The sequence below is a fragment of the Tursiops truncatus genome, chromosome 13, assembly GCF_011762595.2.
Source record: "Tursiops truncatus isolate mTurTru1 chromosome 13, mTurTru1.mat.Y, whole genome shotgun sequence".
NCBI lineage: Eukaryota > Metazoa > Chordata > Mammalia > Artiodactyla > Delphinidae > Tursiops > Tursiops truncatus.
The window spans coordinates 74,433,597-74,454,829 of NC_047046.1; the positions used below are offsets into that span (position 1 = coordinate 74,433,597).

The following is a 21,233-nucleotide window of genomic DNA, read 5'->3' on the forward strand; positions in this document are numbered from 1 at the left end:
AAGTAGGCATAGAGGGAAGTTAACTCAACATAATAAAGGCCATATATGACAAAACCACAGCCAACATTGTTCTCAAAGGTGAAAAACTGAAACCATTTCCACTAAGATCAAGAACAAGACAAGGTTGCCCAATCTCACCACTATTATTCAACACAGTTTTGGAAGTTTTAGCCACAGCAATCAGAGAAGAAAAAGAAATAAAAGGAATCCAAATTGAAAATAAGTAAAACTGTCACTGTTTGCAGATGACATGATACTACACATAGAAAGTTCTAAAGATGCTACCAGAAAACTGCTGGAGCTAATCAATGAATCTGGTAAAGTAGCAAGATACAAAGTTAATGCACAGAAATCTCTTCCATTCCCACACACTAATGAAGAAAAATCTGAAAGAGAAATTAAGGAAACCCTCCCATTTACCACTGCAACAAAAAGAATAAAATACCTAGGAATAAACCTACCTAAGAAGACAAAAGACCTAAATGCAGAAAACTATAAGACACTGATGAAAGAAATTAAAGATGATACAAACAGATGGAGAGATATATCATGTTCTTGGATTGGAAGAATCAACATTGTGAAAATGACTATACTACCCAAAGCAATCTACAGATTCAATGAAACCCCTATCAAACTACCAATGACATTTTTCACATAACTAGAACAAAACATTTCACAATTTGTATGGAAACACAAAAGACCCCGAATAGCCAAAGCAATCTTGAGAAAGGAAAACGGAGCTGGAGGAATCAGGCCCCCTCACTTCAGACTGTACTACAAAGACACAGTAATCAAGACAGTATGGTACTAGCACAAAAACAGTAATGCAGATCAATGGAACAGGATAGAAATCTCAGAGATAAAGCCACGCAAATATGGTCACCTTACCTCTGATAAAGGGGGCAAGAATATACAATGGAGAAAAGACAATCTCTTCAATAAGTGGTGCTGGGAAAACAGGACAGCTATATGTAAAAGAATGAAGTTAGAACACTTCCTAACACCATACACAGAAATAAACTTAAAATGGATTAAAGATCTAAATGTAAGGCCAGACACCATCAAACTCTTAGAGGAAAACATAGGCAGAACACTCCATGACATAAATCACAGCCATCTCCTTTTTGACCCACCTCCTAGAGAAATGGAAATAAAAACAAAAATAAACAAATGGAACTTAATGAAACTTAAAAGCTTTTGCACAGAAAAGGAAACCATAAACAAGATGAAAAGACAACCCTCATAGTGGGAGTAAATATTTGCAAGCGAAGCAAATGACAAAGGATTAATCTCCAAACTATTCAAGCAGGTCATGGAGCTCAATAGCAAAAAAACAAACAACCCAATCCAAAAATGGGCAGACGACCTGAATAGACATCTCTCCAAAGAAGATATACAGATTGCCAACAAACACATGAAAGGATGCTCAACATCACTAATCATTAGAGAAATGTAAATCAAAACTACAATGAGGTATCACCTTACACTGGTCAGAATGGCCATCAAAAAATCTACAAACAATAACTGCTGGAGAGGATGTGGAGAAAAGGAAACCCTCTTGCACTGTTGGTGGGAATATAAATTGATACAGCCACTATGGAGAACAGTATGGAGGTTCCTTAATAAACTAAAAATAGAACTACCATATGACTCAGCAATCTCACTACTGGGCATATACCCTGAGAAAACCATAATTCAAAAAGATTAATGTACCACATTGTTCACTGCAGCACTATTTACAATAGCTAGGACACAGAAGCAACATAAGTGTCCATCAACAGATAAAGAAGATGTGGCATATATATACAATGAAATATTACTCCGTTATAAAAAGAAACGAAATTGAGTTATTTGTAGTGAGGTGGATGGACCTAGAGCCTGTCATACAGAGCAAAATAAGTCAGAAAGAGAAAAACAAATACCGTATGCTAACACATGTATATGGAATCTTAAAAAAAAAATGGTTCTCATAAACGTAGGGGCAGGACAGGAATAAAGACACAGACATATAGAATGGACTTAAGGACACAGGAGGGGAAAGGGAAGCTGGGACGAAGCGAGAGAGTAGCATTGACATATATACACTACCAAATGTAAAATAGACAGGTAGTGGGAAGCAGCTACCTCGCATGGGGAGATCAGCTCGGTGCTTTGTGACCACCTAGAGGGGTGGGAGGGAGACGCAAGAGGGAGGGGAATATAGGGATATATGTATACATATAGCTGATTCACATTGTTATACAGCAGAAACTAACATTACATTGTAACATTACATTGTAAGGCAGAGCAAGTGTCCAGTATGAGTCTGTGATAGAAAAAAAGAAAAACTCAACCTACTCTGGTAAAAAACAGAAAGAAAATATAGGCTTATATATTTAGGAAACAAAATGAGTACAGGACCCAATAAATCAAATCATGTCATTCATTTCTTGGCATTTCTTTCCTCTATGGGGACTTCATTCTTAAAAGAACCACCTCTACGTTGTAGCAGAGATGCCTACATGGCTACCGGCAATTCCAAATATATATCCTGTTCTCTACAAACTGCAATTGCAGTTCACTCCCTATTCTGGCCTTGGGAAGTCCTACCCTGGTATAGCCTTTGGGCCAGAGACCACACCCCCACACCTGGCTGGGCCACTGGGACAAGGTACTACCACATTCTGACTCTGAGTTGAGAGGGTGGGGCAAGGTGCCCACAAGGACTGGGGTTTGCTTGATAGGTGACATGAGTAAGACTCCTTACTGACAAGTCTGGGATGAGGGGGTCTCTGGCACCTGAGGATCCCAGGTGTTTCTCATCCCATGCCTCCTCTGCCAGGCCTCACAGAATTCCTGAGATCCCACAAGATTGGTCGCAGCAACAGAGCTTTGAGCCTGATTCTGCCAATTCTCTGAGCCATCTCTAAACCTAATGCTCAGCAAATCCCAGCCCATCCTTTCCCTGCCCCTCCATCAGGACCAACACTTACTCCCCGCCACATACCCACACAGCCCACCCTGCAGGCTCCAACTGCACCCTGACTGCCTTGCTGCGAGACCCCACACTGCATCCACCAGGCCCAGGCCCCACTGGTGTCCCCCATGGTGTCCAAGACGGGAGAACATTTCCTGATGGAGGGGCGTGGGTGAAGGAGTCAGCTATCCCATCACAGGGCTGTGGCAGGGCCAGCAAGAGGGAGGAGAAACGAACAGCCAAATGAACTCTAGATAAAAAGAGATTTGTTTCTGTAATACCTCCTGCAGACAAATCTCAGGGAAGAATTTGATTGGTCTAGTTTGCAAAACAATAATTGTATTATGGGAGAGAGGACCCCAAGGAAGATTTAGATTAACCAAGACTGGGTCATGTGTCTACTCTGAGGTGGGAGATGGGTGGGGACAGAATGGATAACCATTAGGGAAAGGAATTTTTTATCAGAAAAATGGGAAAATGATTTGGGGCAAGCAAAGACTGGCATGTGTACAAAATATCTACATGTTAACATGCACATACACATCAGTACACACATTTTATTATTTTTATCTTGTGTGTGTATGCACATACGAGAGAGTGTTATGTATTTGATTTTATCTTGTTTTTCTAGTTGTTTCAGTGTTATATATTTGATTTTAGGCAGTTACCCAGAGTTAGCCAAACTGCAAGGTCAAAGGAAATACTCCCCACAAGACTGCCTTCACTCTGACACTAATTCCAAGTTTGGAGATTGCTAAAAACCATCTTCAAGTTTAGTAATTCACTGGAATAACTCACAAAAGTCACTGAAATCTGTAATACTCTTAGTTACAGTTTATTACAGGGAAAAGATACTAGTTAAAATCAGCCAAGGCAGAGTCCTGGAGGGGTACACATACAGAACTTCCGGTTGTCCTCTTCCTGTGGGGTGATGGACAACATTACTTCCTCCCGGCTATGATGTGTGACAACACACTTGGATACTGCCAACCAAGGAAGCACACCCCAGCCTTCGGTATCCAGAGGGTCTTGATCACATACTGCCTGAGTGGATGACCACTGGTCTCCAGCCTTCCCAGAGTTCAGGCTAATACCTTTAGGCTCCTGACTAAATACCTGAACTCCAAAGGAACTGATATGGTGTGGCCCAAAGCCCCCATCATAAATCATTGTTTGTCCAGTGACCAAAGCCTCCAGGCAAACAAAGATACTCCTACCATGCAGGACATTCCAGGAACCTAGAGGTCACCTCTCAGCAGCCAGAACTCTCTCTGGGTAAGGTGAACTGTTCACAGCACGACAGTATTTTAAGTGCCAAGTCCAGGCAATGCCAATTCACTTTACTGAAATAGCAATTTCATTTATTCTCCTAAATTATTAATGAAAAATAGTATTTTACCCACTTCTGTACCCACAACCCTGGTTACTATACAATGACTATTTTTTGCTTTACTTCAGTTTTACTGGTGTGTAAAGAATTAATGAGGCACAGCTCACAGATTGATGTTCCTATTTATTAGTTTTTGTTCTTTTGCTAAACATGCCCCGTGTAATCTTTGATAATCGCTCAAGTTATTGAAAAAGAGTTTGCACAGCCTTAATATTATTTGCTTATTAATCTGTGACAAACCATAAAACTTGATGTTTTCACCATGACTACCTCATGAAATTGGCTCACTTTTTCTCTGATTAAAGTAGCAGCACACTGACAATGCCAACAACTTTTAGAAGTGTTTTTGGGAGAGCTATGTGAATATCACCTTTGTTTTCATTTGAAATATCCAAAAGAAACTGAAAATGTTCTTCCACAACATAATCACATACCTGTCTGTACTCTGGCTACTCTGAATTTGGCCAAATGAGGGTCAGGACTGCAACACACCCTTGATCCACAGAATGAATCATTCAAATATCAATCAAATTCTCTTCTCTGATCTACCCTGAATGCTTATCTTCAATTTCCACAGTGCTTTCCTAGAAAACAACACAAACCTCCTGTCCTAGAGTTGTTCTGGTTCTTAACCACTTTGGGGTCACAGACTCTTTACGACAAACCCACAGAACAAATTCTAGAATAATGAGTAAACAGCAACACGATAGAAAAAACAACAAAATTTAATATAGTTTCAGGGGGATTCATGGGTCATGGTTTAAACATCCTGCTCTAGAATTTTTTGGCCATTGAACATTGCTATATTAGTCTCAGATGACATACTTGTGCCTAAGTACATTAGGGAGAAAAATATGGACTTTCTAGGTATTTAGAGACCTTCTCCCCCCCTTACACTGTAGTTATTACATTGCTCTCCCCTTCTTCCCAGGTCTTCTATACATCCTTTTAAGTTGAATCTAGTAACATCTATTTCCCTCAACAAAAATCCAAGGCCAGATCTGCTAAGGTTACTGTCATCTGTACAAATATCACATTGCTCAGGAAGTAGAACCCAAAGGGAAAAGAGGAGAAAGGAAGGGGTGCTATCTGAAGAAATCTACTCCAACGCCAGAACATTCAAGAACTGATAAGAATTAAGAACCACTATCATCCAAGCCTCCCTTATTCTGACCCACCTTATTTTTGGCTTGTAATAGTAGCAGGTCTGTTTATTTGAAATAACAAGAATCAAATAGATTCATACTGTTCATATGAATAACACACTGCATTGAAAGGCAAATGCCCACAGGATCTCTGTGTTTCATTTTTGTTTTTAAAATCTTAGGCTGCAACAAGTCCATATTGAGAAAAATATACTGGAACTCTGTGATTTTTCTTTTATAAGTGGAAAGTAACTGAAGTCTGGTTATAGTTATCAACCAGATAACTATTTAAAGCCCTAATGCTGAAGTTTGGTTTCCTTTAATCAGGCATTGAATGTAATGTACAGTCGGGTCTTAAAACTTCACTTTAAGAGGAACGTTTGCAATTTTGAAAGGAGCTTCTAAAGGGAAAGATATATCTATGTAAAAACTCCCAGTCCAGTTGCCCCACATACTTTAAAAATGAGAGATTAAATTACTAGATCTTTATTGAATAGGAAAATGCATTTTTCCTTCTTTGTCTTCTCTTACTAAAAACAGGATTTCCCTAAGCAATGGTTATCATAATATGGGTGAACGCATCTGTGCTTCACAGCTTATGACACCCCAGGGTATGTTTATCTCCACTCTGCTTTTATGGCTCACAGCACTCCAGGGTGCAACAAGCTCCTAATGGCTCTAGAAAACGTCGCCAGTAATTTTTTTTACCACTTAAGACAGTACTATCCCAGACGATGATTACAAGTTGGATGGTATTCAGTTCTTCCTCTACATGGCTTACCCCAGCTTGTTTAATAATTGTATGTAGTATCACAGTCCTGAGAGATGTACTTTCTGACCAGAAAGATGACAATTTTCATATAAGTGTATATACCTAAATGTTCATATTCAAATTTCATAATTCACTCAAGGTAGGTCAAGTGCCAAGATCTAAAGGTAATGAAAAGCAATACTTCTCTCAAGATCTCAGTGGAAATAACAATAAAGCTTAAAGTGTAACAATTAAAAAAAATAGCCTTCTTAGGATAGAAAGGAAGCATCTGCTCAAATTAGTGTTTGAGATTGACAGTATGACAAACTATTTATTTTGTGCTTTAATTTTATTGTATAATTCTATGGGACAACTTCTATGGATGACCCCATGAGATCTGTCATATAAAATTATATTTTATATATGTATGTATATATGTTATATATATATGTATGTATAGATATATGTATATATATATATGTTATACATGTAAGCAGGTATAATTATTGTTTTCTACATGGTAGTTCTAACGTAACAATAATAGAGGAGTAATAAATTATAAGGAATCTTATACAATTGAAAGAATTATTTAGCACACTGAATTAGGTTGTTTCACCAAATTCATTTCAGTCAAAATGGTGCATCCAATGCCCTGGAGATAACTAACGTTAAACCTTAAACCTCAGTGATTCGGGCTTTAAGGTATTAAAAACATTTTTTTTTTTTTAATTTATAACAACAAAAAAAGATGTCCAACTTTTCCAAAATCTCTATCTTCTCTTCTGGGGTAACTGAATTAACACTTTCTTAAACTTCACATTATTTAAGCTAAAACAATTATCCATTTTAACAAATGCCCCATCTGCATCTTTACTGTCATTTATAAGTACACATTGACGACCAGTAAATGTAAATTATATGCTAATGGGCATATTTCTTAATCCTCATAGTGCACACTTTAGGAATGTGAATAGGTCTTATGGTTGTGAATTTCCAGTTTAACACTCAGGATTTGCAGAGAATCAACTCTGTGGCCAGATTAGAGTCAAATATGGTAATGTGCCCATTAAAAACCAGAACAATGTTAGACTTTTCTGAAATTCATTACATCACCTAGTATTGGACATGTATTAATAGTAAACATATAATTTTTTATCTGATTGGTTGAGGGATTAGTTGAATAATGGAAATCGACTGTGGTTGAGAAAGGTTAGCAAATAAATGAAAACCAACAAACGAAGAGTGAATTTGACTGTTTCAAACCATTACATTAGGATGGCTGAAAAGAAAAGTGTCCTTGGAATCTATAATATCTCTAGTGGCTTGTAGGCCAAAGAAGCAAAAGTAGCTAAAAAAGAGAATAGTACATGGCTAAAGAGTGACCAAAGGACATTATTAACTCATGTTTTGAAACAATTTCGTGTTGGGATTCCAGAATAATAATATCCAATATCTTGCTCATCAAAGTATAATACATTCTTTATCTAATACAGGGATTAAATAAGAATTAAGAAACTGGACATGTTTCCAAAAAGAAAAAATAAAATAAAAAAGTGTACCTGCCTATCTCATCATTGGCAGCCAACTACAGGAGAAAAGTTTTGGCAGCTTTCAGATACTTTAGAATTTGAAGCAATGTTGAGATGATCTATTTAAATCCAGTATATAGGTGATCATTTCTCAGATTTAATTTATATATCGTTCTTGTTATCTATTTCCACGAGCTTTGACTCTCTTTCTCTCTCTTCTATCCTTTTTATTCTTCTTTCCTGAACATAAATCTTGATGCTCCCCTATTTGACATATACCAAATTTCCAAAAAAAAAAAAAAGGAAAAAGGAAATCAGCAGGAAAGGAAGAAACAAGTGAACCCGACAACTGTACAATGCTTGAACGCAGACTATTCCTATACGGAAAAAGTGAATAGTTGGTGGTAGAAAGAAAAAGTTGAAAATTGGGTCAGACAATTGATAGGACTGATATGTTTTCCACTTTGCTGACATATAATCGTACTGGTGGTCACACTGACCTGCTGCTGGGACCCGGTGGGGTCTGAGCCCAAGCATGAGCGGGGTCGTGCTGCCGGGGCTTCACGTAGGGCTCCATGTGCTACAATAGCACGGGCAGACTGAGACCCAAGCAAAGCTTTATCCTTTCCCAGGGGTTTAATATCCCTGGGCAAACAGCCAAGTGGCTCTCTGAAAGTGACGTAAGAATGGGTAAAGTTCTCATTAAGGATTTGTCTGAACTGGTTTTTCCCAAAAGGGTGCACAAGAGAGTTTCTCAATAGTACCAAGCCCTATACGTGTTACGTATCAATCCAACCCAAGTCGCTTAGTGGCTCTTTTGCTAGAGCACTTCTCCTTTATGATCAATAATCTCAAAGAACTGGGTATTTTTACTTAGGGGACTTTTCCCAGTGAGAGAAATTCTATTCTTACCACTTCCTTTTATGTATGTACATAAAGAGGATGTTTGTGAGTCTGTAAAAAGTACCCTTGATCTTATTTGATAGACTGTGTCCTCCTCAGAGTGAATAGGCTGTCAAGTGGTGACTCTGCATTTGCAAATGAATGACAATATGTGTGCCAAATTCCCTCCCCAGCCACAAAAGTAACAGGATGAGAATTTTATTTCTGGAAGAGGATTTCAAAACAGGTCAGCTCTCATTTACTCCTCAGCGGGTGCTGCTAAAAACTAGAAAAAGTAAGATGTGGCCATTAAACACAGCAGACAAAACAATGCGTACATCAATCAGTGCCTAGAAACAGACTTTGAAATGCTATTTATTACCTGTTTTCATCAAATATGCATTACTCTAACGATCGGCATATTATGAAGACAGGCATTTTAGAGACAAATTATAAGATGGGCTAAAAAAGGTGGCTATCATTTGGCAAAGAAAGGCAGTTTAATTTTAAAAAATCATATAATTGTTATGGAAAGTATCTGTATAAATCAAACATTTCAGAGAGACAAGATATTGATCAGTCATGGCAATCCTCTCCAACTTTCCATACAAAACTATATAAAGGTACATAATAAAGTTAAATTTTAGACTGTTACAGTCAAAAGCATGCTTTGTTACTGAAGTTTTGCTCTATTTATTTGGATGATATTGGTATGAATAGATTAAAAGAACAAATATGAAAGAGACTCTCAATCCTGTTTTCAAAAGTATTTATAGGTTGGCACCTGGAGGGTTGCAGTAGTTCGTGAAAAGTCAATACAGAAATCTAGAGCGTGTTCTTCTTCTCTTCCTTCATTAGAGAAATTGACAGCTGAGAGGAGCCCTTTGGTTGTCCGACACCAGTACAAGCCATGTTAACAAATAGTTCTTGGCGAGGCAGCCACAGACAGCGTAGCCTGAAATTCTCATCGCCACATATAAGTGATGCTGTACTGCTGCCACTCCTCTGTCTATTTATATTGCTAATTAAATCGCACAACTTGTTCAGTGTCTTCTGTTCTACATCCACTTTTGTGCTCGACATTTTGTACACCAAATTACATCCTTTTGCATGGGCCAAGTACATGATCCTATTCAGAGTCCTAATGCTGTTGTTCATTTTGTTCCATCAGCTAATGCTTAGAACTAATTGTTGAGAATTAACAGATATTGTGCCTTGAATCTGGATCTTTACACTCTTGCTCAGTCATGGAGTTTCTGACCTCTGAGTGAGCAGACAGTACCCAGATGAAGGAGAGGAAGATTCTTAAGACAGGAATACGATGGAACAGCCATCAAGAGTTCCAATGGGGCACTTTTACTGGAGGAGGGAAGCAGATGCTGAGAGAAATTTCAGAATTGGACTAAAATAAAGAAAGGTAGTAAAGAGAATTAGCACTGGAACATCCAGGGACCAAAGGACATGTGACAAAGGAACCAGAAAAGGAGAGTACGAGAAAAATAACTAAGGGGCTCAGTCAGAAGGTGTTAGGCTTCAAAAAATGTCACATTGTGCGTATGTGAAATAAAGAAGAGCAGGACTTTTAGCAAAAATAGAGTCAGCAGTTTTCCTTTCTTGCTATTATTATTTAGTAGACATGCTTTATTTTGTAATTCAAGGTATTTTGAGTCTCTGTATCTTGAGGATCCTAGTAAGGATCACTTGTTGATGAATGATCTGTAGATGAGTCTAAAACCCATTTCCTCACTTCTTCTGGTGTCCTCTGGGTTATATTTTCATCGTAATTTTCTTTTACTTAATTAAGCCTTCCATGAAGCCCAAAGTATTTAAACTGTAAGGACTGCTGAAATTGGGTCATTAAGGTAACTTCTAAGTAGAGGCAGTCTGCCAGAATTGTTTAAAAAAAAATCTAAGATAAAAATAAAAAGGAGGGAATTGATGCTAGGTTTTTTGGGAAAAAAGAGAGTACACTTCCCCTAAGAGGAAAAAGAGATAACTAACAGAGGTAAAGTAAAAGATATCTAACTACTTAGAAGGCTGAGGGAGGATTAATATAAAATGAACCAAAATAAATAAGTAAATAAACAAGTACATAAATAATAAAGTGAACAGAACCTAGTCATAAATAAGCCATGGAGCTCAGAGGGTTCAAGGCAATTATATTAAAATACATAGCCAGATTACAAGCACCCCTATGACACAGGATAATTGAGCATGAACATAGTTATATTTACAGTAAAGTAACTAATGAATGACATACACAGCAATTAGAGTAGTCAGGACTCTTATCTTACTCCCCATCCCATAACGTCAAATGCAAAGGACAAACAGCCAGGATTATTCCCCCAGTAAAATGCTCAAAGGCTATTCTCTAAAGGAAGTAAAATCAGTGTTGGGCAAAAGTCAGATTCTTATGGCAAGCATCCTTTCCCCCTTCCCTCTCCCACTGAATAAAATGCTATTGATGTTGACCTTGGCTTGGGGAATGCCGTCTATGGCCTGTCCCCTGGATCATGTAGCTCTACCTACAAAAGCAGCCCTACACAGAGCTCCTTAGAGAAAATATCTAGAAAAGCATCTTACCTTCCTGGCAGCATATGGAACCTACAGCCTTCTTAAATGTGAATGGAGAAACAGGGAATGCCAGGTATGTGAAGAAAACAAGCAGGTTATAAGAGAAAGAAAAAAAAATTTTTTAATGGTTTTATGGGAGGTTGAGGAAATAGAAAAGGACTTTGAGAACGCTGAATGTGTTCAGAGTGATCAGAGAAAGTACTGTATTTATAAAACAAAACTATAAAGCTCTGAACAAAGAACAATCAGAGAAGATAAAAAAAGTTCTCAGAGATTAGACATACTATGGTAAAATTGAAGACTGACTGGAAAATAAGGTTGAGGATACCTCCTGGAATACAGAGCACAAAAGGATAAAGAGTCAGAAAATATGAGAGAGTAAATGAGGAAAAGAAGGCCCATCAGGGCTGTACATTGTCCTGACAGAAGGAACTCTGGAAAGAGAGGGCAAGAAAATGGAAAGGGGTGGGCTTCCCTGGTGGCGCAGTGGTTGGGGGGGGTCTGCCTGCCAATGCAGGGGACACGGGTTCGTGCCCCGGTCCGGGAAGATCCCACATGCCGCAGAGCAGCTGGGCCCGTGAGCCATGGCCACTGAGCCTGCGCGTCCGGTGCCTGTGCTCCACAGTGGGAGAGGCTGCAGCAGTGAGAGGCCCGCATACGGCAAAAAAAAAAAAAGAAAAAGAAAAAGAAAAAAAAGAAAATGGAAAGGGGTGAACGTCAAAATTATAGTAGAAAAGAAATTCCCAGAGCTGGAGGAGGATACATCTTCAGAGTGAAGACACACAGAAACAAGAGTCATCAAACAAACACAAAAAACCCTGGCCTAGTACATGAAATTGCAAAATGGTACAAATAAAAAGAAGGTCCCCAAAGCTTCTTTCTAGAATAAACTAATTGCCTTCAAAGGAAAATGAGGCAATCTGGCATCAAATGTCTCACCAGCTGACTGGATACAAGATAACATTGGAGCAGCAATGCCCGGAAAACAGTATGCAGATTCCTCAAAAAATCAAAAACAGATTTGTCATATAATTTAGCAATCTGGGTATAGAGACATATGCACTCCCATGTTTATTGCAGCATTATTGACAATAGCGAAGATATGAAAACAATCTAAGTGTCCATCAACAGATGAATGAATAGATATATATGGTGTACATATACAATTGAATATTATTCAGCCATGAGAAAGAAGGAAATCTTTCAATTTATGACAACATGATGGACCTTTAGGACATTATGCTAAGTGACATAAGCCAGACAGAGAAACATAAATACTGTATACTATCACTTATATGTGGAATCTGAAAAGCCAAACTTGCAGAAACAGTAAAATGGTGATTATCAGGGGGTGTGGAGGTACGGGAACAAGAGAGATGTTGTTTAAGGGTACAAACTTACCACTAGTAGTAATTAAGTCCTAGAGATCTAATGCAAAGTATAGTGAATATAGATAGCAATATCGTATCATAATATTCAAACTTGCTAAGAGACTAGGTCTTACTTATTCCAACTACAAAAAATAATTACATGATGTGATAGAAGTGCTAACTATCTCTACAATGGCAACCTTATCACAATATATAAATGTATAGACCAACAGGTCATACACCTTAAATTAACACAATGTTATATGTCAAATATATTTCAAAACAAAGAAAGAAAAAGAGTTCAAAAGATGTGAATATGGTTCAGCAAACAAAAATATAAAAGGGCCCTTAAAATATGAAAGGATGCTCAACTTCATTCATATATATAGTAACAGAAATGCAAATTATAACTAAAATTGGATGCCATTTTTCACCTTTTAATTTGGCAAAATTCTAAAATTAGAGCAAAAAGTGTTATCAAAGCTGGGAGAAATAGAAACCTTCATACAAAATGGTACAAGCCTTAAAAGAAAAATTGGCAATGTTATCAAAATTACATTTCTGGAAATATATTCTAAAGACAGCACTTCTTGTATTGGATTTATATTTGTGAAAATGCCAATATTCCATTATTTTTATCCAAAACTAATAATTTCATATATTATAACCTTACAATAGCAAAAGATTGGAAGTAATGTAAATGTTTATATATAGGGCACTTATTATAAAATAACTGTTCGAAAGAATACTATGCAGTTGTAATTAAGAATCAGGATGCTCACAAAGATATGAGTGAAAAAATTAAAAAATAATACAAAATAGGACGCAAATTAAATGTGGTAAAATTTTAAACATTTGAGTGTAGAAAAAATAGAATTAATTTCATGTTGAGATGTAACATGAATGGGGAAGAAAGGGAGAAAAGGTAATATTTTCATATTGCATAAGATGATACTTCTAAAACTTGATACAACAAAAAATACAGATTTAAGTTCTTATTTTAAGTCACAAAAATAATAGAAAACTAAAAATGGTATAAATCTGAAACTCTAAGAAAAGGGAAAAAAGACAAAGGTACAAATGATTTACATCTTCACCTGTCATATTAGAGGTTATTAGATATTGTCTAGTATTTCTAAATGAAGGAAAGAGAAAACCAAGCATGTTTTCTTGAACCACAGCATCAAGCACCACAAGAGGCTGCTTCTGAAGAATGGGTCTGGGAATGAGAAGGGAAGTAGAACTAGTATTTCTATATTGCTTGATTTGTTACCAAATTCAAGAATTGCTCTGATAAAAAATATTTTTGACCAAAGTTAATGGATATAGGCAAAAATTCATATAACACTTGGTGTAAAAGATTCAAGAGGCAGAAACTATATATGATTTGTTCACCACAAAATTTCAATCACCCAGTGGCTGACATGTAGTAGATCTTAGTAAATAAGACATAAAGAGCTCTTCCAAATCAATAAGATAAGAACATCATCCAAATAGAAAAATTGGTAAAATACATAAATATATAGTTCAGAAAATAATTACACATGGCCAATAAACATACTTAATGTTCAATCTCAGTAGTAACGCAAGTTAAACCTACAGTGAGTTATCACTTTTCCCTTGTCAAATTGGAAATATTTTATAATAATGCCTGCATGTATAGAAGTTGTGAATCAAAATTCTCATGTGCAACCAATTTAGGTATAAATTGATTTTTTTTAAAAATCAAGGAAGAGAAAGAATTCTTAAATATTTATACTTTGACGTAGCACCCTTATTTCTGGAAATCAATCCTAATGAAATAACATAACATGCTATAAAAGATTAATGTATAAGGTATGTTTCCCAGTCCTATTTAAGAGAGTGAAAATTAGCATCAATCCAAGTAGTCAACAATAATGGTTAAATAAATGTACATCCACATGAGGGCATATTATTTAATAATTAAAATGTCATTACAAAATATATGTAATCAAATGGAAATATTCGTGATATGATAAATGAAGAAATCAGCATACAAAGTAGCATATATACACCAATTTTGTGTGTGTGAGTGCATGGGTGTGAAAAAATTGCAGAGGGAAAACTTCAGTATTTCAAAATGTTAATAATGGTTATTTCTGGATAATAGTGATACAATTTATTATTCTTTTTTTTTGTATTTTCCACATTTTCTACAAGAAAGACTTATTTTTAGAAATGAAAACAAGAGAGTGCAGTGGAGTGGCAAGGGAAGGTGGGAGAAGACCACACTGGGTTGCCGCCACTGCTGCCACCATTGTGCCAGCTCTTCGGGTCTCAACGAGGCGGAGTGGCGCCCCAGAATGGGAGACAAGCCAGTTTGGGAGCAGACTGGATCCAGCTTCATTCAACATTACTACTAGCTATTTGATAACGACAGAACCCAACCACACATATTGAGGCGACAAGTTATATTGAAGCGACATGTCTTACTTGGGAAGGACAGCAATTCCAGGAGAAACCTGCCACCGTGGAGAAATTGTCTAGCCTTCCGTTCCAGAAAATCCAGGACAGTATCACAGCACAGGACCATCAGCCCAGGCCATATAGCTGCATCATCAGCATGGTTGTGGACCAGCTCAAGGCCGATGAAGACCCTGTCATGGGGTTCCACCAGATGTTCCCATTAAAGAACATCAATGATGCTTCGGTTTGCACCAATGACATGTTCAGGCTTGCCCTGCACAACTTCGGCTGACCTCCTCCCTCCTCTTCCTGATACTATTCACACTCCTCCAGATGCTCCAAATATCATACACAAATGAGCAGGGCCACGGTGGGAGTGGGCAGGTGCGCTGCTGCTACTGAGGCATTGCACATGATGTTTGAACGCTTAGACTGGTTGCATCTGACAGGAGAAGTTTGTGTTGTACCAGCCCACGCCTTGGAAAGACTTAAGTAATGCAAAAGGTTGTCTTTTTTTTTTTAATCTACTGACAAGTTGCTCTAGTAACCCAAAGAAGTGAAGGAGAAAGCAGCTGCCTCACGGCCCAGATATTGATTTGTTCAGGTGTTTCATTGCCTCATGATACAATAAAACCATGAAAATTTTCTTAACAACAAAGAAATAAAAATAACAACAAATGGTACATCATTAAAAGTTAATGGAGGGCTTCCCTGGTGGCGCAGTGGTTGAGAGTCCGCCTGCTGATGCAGGGCACACGGGTTCGTGCCCCGGTCCGGGAAGATCCCACATGCCGTGGAGTGGCTGGGCCCGCGAGCCATGGCCACTGAGGCTGCGCGTCCGGAGCCTGTGCTCCGCAACGGGAGAGGCCATGACAGTGAGAGGCCCCCCCCAAAAAAAAGAAAAAGAAAAAGTTAATGGAATTTTACTTCTGGTGATGGCAGAGTAGCTGGTATTGGATGAAAACTCCTGCAGATAAAATCATAAACACTGGAAAAAATGAGAGAAAACAAGTCCAGAAACAGCAAGAAACTGGAAGAGAGTTACCTTTAAAACAGAAAAATTAACTTGGTAACTTTGCATTTATTCAACTTTTCATGTGAGGGAAGTCCTCATTCTGCACAGTGTGGGATGTCTGGACCTTAGGCAGAAAGCATGGGTCTTACTGGCCTGGTTTTAGGACTGTCATAGTACCTAGAATCTATTAAAGGATACCCTGGAAAAGAGAGAGCCACAGTATGAGGAAGTCCAAAGTTCTGCATTTAAAATCTGCCCAAAGCCTTGGTTGACCCCTGATCTATGAAGAGCTGAGACCCCTTAGTGTCTTACAGAAAGTGACAGATTGTTACAGCTTTTAGCTGCCGCCATCTGTAAGGAGCTAGCTTTTAGAGTTTGAGTCCAAGCAGATTAATTCCTGATAAAACAATTACAAACATTCTCCAGGGGAAGATAACAATTTAGTCTCTAGAATGTTTCATACACAATTTTCTGTTTAAAAACAAAAGTTCCTAGATAAAACAAAACATAGAAAATTATGATTCATGCTGAAATGAGGTATCAGCCATCAGGAACCAAATGAAATATACAGGGAGGTCAGAATATAAAGGAGCTATTTTGTTATAAATATGTTCAAGGACTCAGAGGAAAATACAGAGCAAAAAAATAGAGAATTTCATCAGAGAAATAAAACCCACAAAAAATGGAGACCCAGTAGTACAATATGTGAAATTTTAAAAATTAGTGGATGAGGCCAGCCACATGCAAAAGAAATGAAACTAGACCACTATCTTACACCATACATAAAAATTAACTCAAAATGGATTAAATACATGAATATAAGACCTGAAACCATAACACTCCTGGAAGAAAACATAGGCAGTTAGCTCCTTGACATAGGTCTTGGCAATGATTTTTTGAATTTGATACCAAAAGCAAAGGCAACAAAAACAAAAATAAACATATGGGACTACCACAAACTAGAAGTTTCTGCATAGCAAAAGAAACCATCAACAAAATGTAAAGGCAACTTACTGAATGGGAGAAAATATTTCCAAATCATATTTATGATAAGGGATTAATGTCCAAAATACACAAAGAATTCATACAACTCAATAGCAAAAACAAACAATCCAATTAAAAAATGGACAGAGCATCTGAATAGACATTTTTCCGAAGAAAACATACAGATGGCCAACAGGCACATGAAAAGATGCTCAACATCACTAATTATCAGGGAAATGCAAATCAAAATCACAATGAGATATCACCTCACACTTGTTAGAATGGCTATTCTCAAAAAAGACAAGAAATAACAAGTGTTGGCAAGAAATAACAGGTGTTGGCAAGAACACTTGTGCACTGTTGGTGGGAATGTAAATTGGTGTAGGCACTACGAAAAACAGTATGGAGTTTCCTCAAAAAATTAAAAAATAGAACTACCATATGGTCTAGCAATTCCACATCTGGGTATTTATCTGAAAAAAACACAAACATTAATTTAAAAAGATATATGCACACCTGTGTTCATCACAGCATTATTTACAATAGCCAACATATGGAAGCAACCCAAGCACCTCTCAGTAGATGAACAGATAATGAAGATGCGGCATATATAAAAAATAGAATATTAGCCATTAAAAAGGAAATCTTGCCATCTGTGAAAATATGGATAGACCTTGAGGGTATTACACTAAGTGAAATAAATCAAACAGAGGAAGACAAATACCATGTGATTTCACTTATACATACAATCTAAAAAAAAAAAAATGAACAAACAAAACAAAACTCATAGATACAGAGAACAGATTGGTGGTTGCCAGAAGGGAAGGGGATAGGGGGTAGGAGAAATACATAGGTCAAGAGGTACAACCTTCTAGTTATAAAATAAATAAGTCATGGGGATGTATGTAAGCATGGAAATTATAGTCAATACTATTGTATTGCTTATTTAAAAGTTGCCAAGAGAGTAAACCCTGAAAGTTCTCCTCACAAGCAAAAAAAAATAAAATAAAATTGTATCTTTGTATGTTGACTGATGGTAACTAGACAGACTTATTGTGGGGATCCCTTCACAGTGTATACAAATACTGAATGATCATGTTGTACACCTGAAACTAATATTATGTTATATGTCAATTTTACCTCAGTAATAATAAATAAAATCAGTAGATGAGATTAGCAGAATATTGGATCTGGAAGACACAGGATCAGTGAACCTGAAGACAGATCAGTAGAAACCATCTAATCTGAAAAGGAGAGAAAAAGGATAGATCCTCAATGACATGAGGAACAATACCAAGCAGTCTAACATATGAGTAATTAGTCACAGAAAAAAAGAAAAGAGAGAATGGGACAGAAAAATATTTGAGGAAATAGTGGCAGAAAAGTTCTCAAATTTGCTGAAACATAAACTTACAGTTTGAAGAAGATCAGCAAAGCACAAGCATTATGAATACAAAGAAAACCACACCCAAACTTATCATAGTCAAACTGGAAGCAGCCAGGAAAAAAAAGGATGCACTACACACAGGGGAACAATGATATGAATGACAGATTTACTTCAGAAAGAACAAGAGGTATTGGTACATTCATCAAAACTTATTGAATTGTACATTTGAGAGGTGTGCATTTCATTCTATGTACATTTAACCTAAAACATTGTAAATAGCTATTGAATTCCAGTTTGTAGGTTTGCTTTTTTTTTTCACAGTGGTATGAGCTAGGAATTTAAAAACTGTATTCCATATACTCTAGTTTGAACAAAAGTGTAACTGTATTGAGGATAATGAAAGCTAGGTTTCTCATTGTTGGAGAAGGAGTTACAAATATGGAAAAAGGGATGACTAGAATGCACTCTGCAGTGCTGGACTGGAACTAGAGATATTAGTATAAAACTATAAACATATACACACACAAAGAGAGAAATAAATACAAATCTATAATATGTATTATGTGTGCACACATGTACATGTGTGTTTATATAGATACGGATGTCTATGTATCTGATATGTCTATATATGTGTGAGTGTGTGTGCACGTGTACCCCTACACACATATATTTCCTAGCTCTCTGATGAAGGGATTTAGAAGCAGTGATCCATCAGTAGCACTGAACATACCTAGCACCCAAATCTTGGTTTCTCAGGACCATTCTCCACTAAAAGAAAGTAGGGATATTTTTAAGAAAAGCCTAAACATCTTGCTGCACCATAAAGTAGGGAAGCGCTGAAGGAATGCTGGAGGTATATTGAAAGAATACAGGCCAGTTTGAAAGGGATCCCACTGGACAAATTTTGGACAACTTGAATGTTAAAATAAATATTGATTGAAATGGCTTACATCCCTTTGAATAAAATAAAAATTCATACCTTCATTTAGATATAAATAAATTAGAGTACATAAATAGATGGGGAAGTTCTTCCTTAGTGTAGAACCAATAAATATACAAGGATGCTTAAACTAGTGGGTAAAAGTTTGAGAAACAGGATATTTGTATAGTCTCCGAGTAACTTCCTCTCCATTAATTGCTTATTAATTTAAAAGGGAAAATAGTAGAAAAACTTGGCAGACACCACCTTACCCTAGGGACAAACCACGATAGCACGTACCTCTGATATGATGCATTGAGATGATTACAGCGCACTTCTGTGACAGTTCTACTAAAATGTATTACACCAATCTCATTATGAAGAAACACTAGAGAAGCCCAAATAGAGGAACATTCTACAAAATAACTGTTTAAAATATCAACGCCAAATAAAAAGAAACTGTTCTAAACTAAAGGAGATGAGAGACGTGAAAATTAAAGGAAATGCATAATCCTGCATTGAATTCTAGACCTGGGGGGAACAGAAAATATCTATAAAGGACATTACTGGGGCAGTTGATAAAATATGAATATGGAATATAGATTGTATTTTATCACTATTAAATTTTCTGACTTTGATCACTGTACTGGTTTTGTAAGAGAATGTCTTTGCTCCTAGGAAAAAACACATTTATGGGTAAATAGATACATCTCCAATTTACTCTCATATGGTTCAGAAAAAGATATGAACACATAAATATATGGGTCAAATATATATGCGGGTAATCCTCATTATTCACAGAATCCGATTTTGTGAATCTGCCTACTCTTTATATTTATTTGTAACCCAAAAATCAATACGCACAGTACGTTACCAATCATTCATAGGCACGGGCAGAACAGCAAAAAACTTGAGTAGCCTGACTTGCATGTTCCCGGTTGAGGCAGAACAAGGACACACTTGGCCTTCTTGTTTCAGCCCTCAAGTTGTAAATACACGTCCTTTTCGAGGTCTATTTAGTGCCACTTTTTCTGCATTTTTCTGCTTTTTGGTGGTGATTTTGATGTTTAAAATGACCCCCAATTGCAGTGCAGAAGTGGTGGTCTAGTGATCCTAAGTTCAAGAAGGCGATAATGTGCCTCACAGAGAAAATATGTGCATTAAGTAATCTTCTCTCAGACATGAGTTATAGTGCTCTTGATCAAACGTTCAATGTTAATGAATCGACATTATTGATTATATTGATTAGACTGTTAATAAATCAATAAATATTTTAAGTAATAATATTTATTATAGTTATATATTAAATAAGGTGTCTTTAAACAGAAACACACAAAACAAAGTTATGTATTGATCACTTGATTAAAACTGGTTGTGACCAGAGATTCAGAGGAGTATAATCCTGTATTTCTTCTAAGAGCAAAGATTCAGTATTCACTAATTCAGTGTTCAAGGAAGATTTATAGAACATAACTACTACAAACAACAAGACTCCACTATAGGTCGATAAATGATAGATACATATGTGCATACACACATACATATAGATATAGATGCCTAATCGACTATATAGATATGTAAATACACACACAGCAAACAGAACAAAAAGTAAACAACTGCTGCTGAATCTGGGGAAAAGGTATATAGGAATTCCTCTTACTATTCTTGCAACTTCTGTGCAAGTGAAAAATGGTATCAAAATAAAAAGTTGCCAAAATACATAATGAATAACAAATTATCACAAGATGCTCTTGCTTACAAGAGACACAAATTGGTATCTTTCCCCTAGAAATCTGAAATCCTATAGGGATGCAGCCATCTGTGTAGTATTCTACGGACAACTAGAGGGAGAGAGAGATGCTGGTTTAATGAAGTCCAGGCACTGGGAGAAAGAGGCCCATTCA

General features: G+C 36.9%; 1 long non-coding RNA gene and 1 pseudogene across 1 annotated transcript in view; one reads left to right on the forward strand and one right to left on the reverse strand.

Annotated features, from left to right (window-relative positions):
- Nucleotides 1-21,233, reverse strand: part of LOC109550294 (uncharacterized) — a 432,204-nt gene that overhangs the window by 361,980 nt on the left and 48,991 nt on the right. The gene's annotated exons all lie outside the window — the stretch shown is intronic.
- On the forward strand, nt 14,922-15,316 carry LOC101320025 (nuclear transport factor 2 pseudogene; annotated as a pseudogene).